Consider the following 5,865-nt stretch of genomic DNA (forward strand, 5'->3'; position numbering starts at 1 on the left):
AGAAGAAGAAGAAGAAGAAGAAGAAGAAGAAGAAGAAGAAGAAGAAGAAGAAGAAGAAGAAGAAATAATAGATGTAGCATATACTTTCCCTAACCTTTAAAGAGAAATTTGCTCTCTAATGTCCACCCTTCAAAACTGGAATAGAATCAGTCAAAGTTGTTTTATGATGCCAGCTAGCAGTATGTCACAGCAACTCTAAGAAACTCACATAGGTATAGTGTCCCAGGGCTCAGTGATTCCAGTTCGGTAGTGGGAATGGCTAGAGTATGGACCTGGGGCACCTAGGGTAGCAACTTCCTCCTTAATGCAGCTTCACTTTAAAAAAAAAAAAATCATTAAAATGCTATCTCAAATGTGCAAAGCATTAAATTATAAATAAGAGAAATCACGGGGCAAAGGAAAAGGAGAATTCAAGCAGAGGAAGATGCAGCTGCCTAACTGTGAGGCACCCTCATCAGACAAGGCCAGGCTGAGCATGATCAGAAGAGTCTGTTGGCTATTTCCATCCCCTGAAAGTTCCATGAATAGAGAAACAGAGGAAATGAAACCACCACTCGCTGAACCGACTCTTCTGCACTTACAAAGATGTTCTCATTTACAAGTCAAAGCAAGCTTATGAGAGCTGGAAAAAACTATAGTCTGTACTAAGACTACTCAACACAGGTGATTAAAGAGGAGGAGGAGGAGGAGAAGGAAGAGGAGGAGACAAACCTAGGGCATTGGGCCTGAGCTTCTCCGCATCAAGGTGAACATGGCAAAAGAGAATACACATGCAGGAAGGTCAGCTAAAGATGTTCCCTGGAGCTGAAGGCCACTGGCCACAAGCTCTAAAATGCCCCAGTTTCCACCTGGCCTCCCTGAGGACTTACAGAGTCAAAATTCCTACATCCAAGGTCCACTCCCAGCCAGGACGAACAAGTTCTGCTGTGTGATTTGCAAGGTGTTTCATTTTCCATTGCATTCCACTGCTTCTGAAGACTTGCACCCCAGCCAGCCCAAAACTCATTCTTAGACTACCTAGGAGACCCCACTGCTCCCCATGGCCACACGCTGCTTGACAACAGGCCCCTTCCAGTAATTTATTATTTTCCTTTTTCATTAGAAAGACTTTTCTTTCCCTCCCTGGTTTTTTTCCTGGGGGCTGGAGGTGCTGCTCGGTTGTGGATGTGCTTGCTGTCTGAGATCTGACACAGCCCAAGCTGCACTGGCACTCCCAATACCCTACCTCAGCACCTCAGCTCGCCCTGTCTAGGATTACAGAACTGCACTTGGATTCTCCTTTCTTTGTTTTTCTTTAAAAAGTTCATTAAAAAAAAAAAAAAAAAGGCTTACTAAATCACACATACCCCAAATTGCCTCTAATGGTAACAGTCATAACCAAGAGTCATGCCAACAGTGGGCTATGATGAACACTAATGAATGAAGCATGTCAGAATTCACTCGTATGATGACTATCACTAGTTAAAAGGCAGATAAATGGCTGGCATCGGCTCCTACCTGAATTCCAAAGGAGAAAGCAAGACACAGCACCCACTCACACACTACATCCATGTCACAGGATGGGTCTAGGGTCCCCAGAGGCGAAAGCTGTCTAAATCTCTGCAGAGACAACTCCCATCCCCTCTCTAGGCTATTCTGAGTATGCGTCCCCTGCATCTCTGTCTCTTCTTGCAGATTCTTTTCTCTAGTTAATCTTTTCTACATCTGTTCTAGTCTAGTATTTTTAAGCCCATATCCTTCACAGCAGGAGAGCAACCTGGTTCACGAAGTGGCTCACGCAGTGAATAAACACCAATAAGAAAAATCAGGGAATGCACAGTGGACATCATACACAAATTCCAAGCATCAAACCTTTCCCTGTGCACTGTTGTTGGAAACTCAATGGCTTAGAATTCATGTGTTGGCCTTTGCTGTTATCTTCCACATAAATACCGTTTTCTTGGAGCAGAGCTACAAGCACATATATGGGTACTGTTTGTGGCTATAAAAGCAGGAGCTCCAGGAGACAACACAGCCCACAAAGCCAAAAATACTTACTATGAGACTGTCTAGAGTTTGTGAGCCTATCTGTACATAAGCAGCCTGGAGTTTAAAAGTAGCTCCTCCACACAAGAGCTGTGGCAACATACAACAAAGACTACGTCCACTAAGTCATATAAAACAGACAGCTGTACATGTTTATAAGCCAGTAAGTTTTCCTCATTTGTCCACTGTGCCACTGATTCCATTAAAGCCCATCCTATTAGGTCAGCATACACACAGGATGACGGAGTGATTTTCTTTTAATAAAGGTTCAAAAGAATCATTTATCCTGATCAAAAAAGCAAAGGATGCTCCTTAGCATCTTAGCATCTGTCCTCATTCCCACCCCCACCATGAAGCCATAAACGATAAAGCTGCTTTCTTTAAAAGGAATAGAAATATTCTGAGATATATATAGAGAGAGAGATAATCAAACTTTCAGCTGGAAAATGACAAATCAGTAGTTTAGAAGTTTTGCAGCTATATAAGTTTAAAAATTCTAAGCCAAGGACAGTAACTTATGTCTATAATCTCAGCCCTTGGGAAGTTGAGTATACCATGAGTTCAAAGCCAACTGAACTGGATACAAAGTAAGTTCCAGGCCAGCATAGACTGCAAAGTAAAACCCTATGTCAAGAAAAAAAAATTTTTTTTAACTGTAAATTGTAAATTGTAAAATTATGTTCCACAAATGCATATGCTTGGGTACAATTATATAACCAATGTTATATCAGCTATAATCTCCACAAATAAATAAATTGTAGGAGGAAGAATTAAAATGGAACAACTTCAAAAGTATAAAGAGATGCAGTATCTTTGAAAAACGTTGCAGTATTTGTAGAATTGCAAATAAAGCAATTCGGAGTAAATAATAAACCATGTCACACAGTTCTAAAATATAAATTCCACACACCTTCTAAACTAAAGTTTGCTACTGCACTGTGGTTTTGCTTGTGAAGTAAAATGTCTGCCCACACACTAATCAAATATTTGAAAAGAAAAGGTGAAAATGAGAACGGCTACCCTAAAAATTCTTAAAATAATAAAATTGACTTAAAAAAATTTCACTGGAATTTTACTTTATTTTATTTTTAGCAAATGCTCAATACTTAATGTTTGTAGTAAGCCAGGGCTGAGAGCCATCTACTGCAATCACCAGAAGCCTGGGACTGAGAGGGGAGTCCTGGCAGTACTTGTCTTTCCGGAGTGTAATTGCTCTGCACTTCAGCGTGTTTGAAACTGGAATGCTGGATTTTAATTTAGTAAGGAAAGACGTGTCAGCAGCCTCTGCTCCCCTCCTCCACGAGTTCGGCCACCAGAACAGATGATTTCTTCTGTTTTACTAGGCTGGAGAGAAACTACATGTCCAGCGAAGAAAATGTTTGTGGGAAAGGAATGGCGGGGGACAGGTATTATCCAGATAAACTTCCAATTACAAAATAGGTCTGTTTGTCTGAAAATGCAGTCTCGACAATTTAAGCTGATGATTGTCTTAACCGTATTAAAATTGCCATGCTGCCATAAATGTGTCTAATGAGATTTCTTCTGGTAGTTCTTGGTTTTCAGTTTCAGACGATCTTGGGCAAAAGCCCCAGTCAGTCACGGACTATATTTAATTTGCTGACCAGGTTCGTTTCTTATCTCCTATGGTTTCGGTGGAAGCGGTGACTTCAACCCGAATCTTGAAAGTCAGCACAGGGCGCAAAGAAAACCAGAGCCCCCTCCCTCTATTTTTTATGCAGTAATTTCACAAGACTGAGCCTCTCAACCCTTCTTTCCACAGGCCCACATCCTCAGACAAACTTGGCCTCCCTCGCCGAGTTCAGGGCAGCGGTAGGAAGTACCCGCCCTCCTGAGCTGGGGCCGGGTGTCCTCTCCGTTCACTGGCTGCAGGGGCTGTCAGTGCCCTCAAGGGCGGGGACTCCCACCTTACTGTGGAATCTGAGGACTGCATGGTCACTGGGTCCAGATTCCCCTCCACTCCGCCCCAGAGTCTGTCCCTTCTGCGCTGTCTCCAAAGGCCCTCCTCTCATCATCCATTTTTCTGACCCTCTAAGAAGTAAAGTTTCCCTCCACACACCCCTACCCCTCGCCAGCCAAAGCAGAAGATGCAACTGTTTGGGATGTAAAGCAAATTATGGACCGGGTCTCTCTCGGAGTGGTGGCAGATAGCTGTGAAGATGAAATAACTGCTTAGGTTGCATGTTAATTCAATAAAGTGCACTGGCCATCACGAAATACTGCAGCCATGACTACTAGTGAGAAATGCTACAAAGCACTGCAGGCTGTATCTTTTATTCATCATTTTCAGAGTTTGTCCGGTTGTCCCAAACTATAAATTTTTGAGTGTGAGTACTAAACCTTTCTTGGATCACATCAACATCCCATCGTCTAGAAGAGAACAGATTTATAATACGCTTATTCGGAACGTTATTCTGTAAAGCAACCCTATCAAAGCACACCGTAATGAACGTCAATTCCTACCGGGAACTGCAGATTCCTTGGAGGAGAAACTAAAGAGTGGTCCTAATAATGCTCTATAAACTGCGGGCATTGGATTGTTTTTAATTACAACCTTTAAAGTTAGTAATCTCAAGAAGAAAAAAAAGTCCTTTACATCTCTAGATTGTTTTTGCTATATTCAGTTCCATTACCAGAATTGTAAAGGGCACAAAACATATCTTACTTTAAAGTAAATATATTCTTAGTGTTTAGCCCGGGCAAAGACTTAGGCTATTCGAGTACAGTATGTGAGTCAATAAATGTATCTCTTGTGGGTCTTCCAAGGCCTCTAGCACCAGGCAGAGGCAGTCGACATTGCTTAGCAGCATCTTCCACGGCCTCTCTAACTTCACCTTCGCCCACTGTGACTCAGCTCCTACTTTGCTGCATCCTAGCCCTGGATCGGTTTCAATCGGTCCTCGACCTGACTACCCCACCACTCACGCTCGACTGAGTCCCCGGTCCGTGAACTTCACTTTTCTAAACTGGGCTGCAGCCGAATCGGTTGAGCCAATCCGCGAGCTGTAAATAGCCACGGTGACCAATGAGCTCAGCCCGGAGGCGGGTCTTCGCTGGAGTTCCTCCTGTGGGAGCCCGGAGACCTGTTGCCGCCACCACCGCCGCCGAGGAGCTTCCCCGGGTCGAAGCGCCCGGAGTCTGAGCTCCTGCAGCCAGCGGCCTGCACCACGCTCGGCCAGTTACAGGCGTCCCGGGCGGTCCTCGGAGGCACGCGAGCCCGAGGCCCCACGCGGCCCGCCCGCTTCCCGCACCGGCCCCACCCGGCCGGGCCGTGCATACTCACCGGGGCGCCGGGGCAGCTCGGTCTACGCGGGCTGCAGGGCTGCGGGCTACGGGATCCGGGGCCGATCGCCTCTCCCCGCGCCACTGCAGGCGCCGGCTCCCACCCTGCTCGGCCCGCGCTTCCCACTGCGAGGTTAGCGGCGGCCCATCCTCCCGGCTCCGCTCCTCCTCCGGCGGCCGCGGCTGTCAGGAGGGTAAACATCCCGGCATCCCCGAGGAGAGGGCGGGCCGCCGCAGGCCCCTCCCCGCGCCCGCACCCTGCTCGGGAGCCCACGCTACGACTTTCCCGAGAACTGGGGTGTGCCTCGCTTACGGCGGTCGGCCCCTGCCTCCAGATCGGCGTTTTTTTGATCCCACTTACCAAGTGGTTTAAGCTACCTCTACACGGTGTCAGTGCAGGCAAGCAAGAGTTTTCCCGGAGTCTGGCTAAGCAAATCTAGACTTTAGCGTCCCAGCTTTAAGAAAGCTTTTCAGGACGCTTCCGAAAGTTGAACTAGGTGATACGGTATGCAGAATCTTTGGGATACAGGCACACTTACA

The 5,865-nt window shown here is 46.1% G+C and overlaps 1 protein-coding gene across 1 annotated transcript in view; it reads right to left on the bottom strand.

Moving 5' to 3' along the window:
• Nek7 (NIMA related kinase 7) overlaps positions 1-5,524 on the bottom strand; it is a 129,585-nt gene extending 124,061 nt beyond the window's left edge. Inside the window, exon 1 of the mRNA XM_029475601.1 lies at positions 5,327-5,524. The gene's annotated coding sequence lies outside the window, so the exon portion shown is untranslated. The remainder of the gene's footprint in view (positions 1-5,326) is intronic.
• Positions 5,525-5,865: the final 341 nt, after the last annotated feature.

This window comes from Mus caroli, chromosome 1 (assembly GCF_900094665.2).
Source record: "Mus caroli chromosome 1, CAROLI_EIJ_v1.1, whole genome shotgun sequence".
Lineage (NCBI taxonomy): Eukaryota > Metazoa > Chordata > Mammalia > Rodentia > Muridae > Mus > Mus caroli.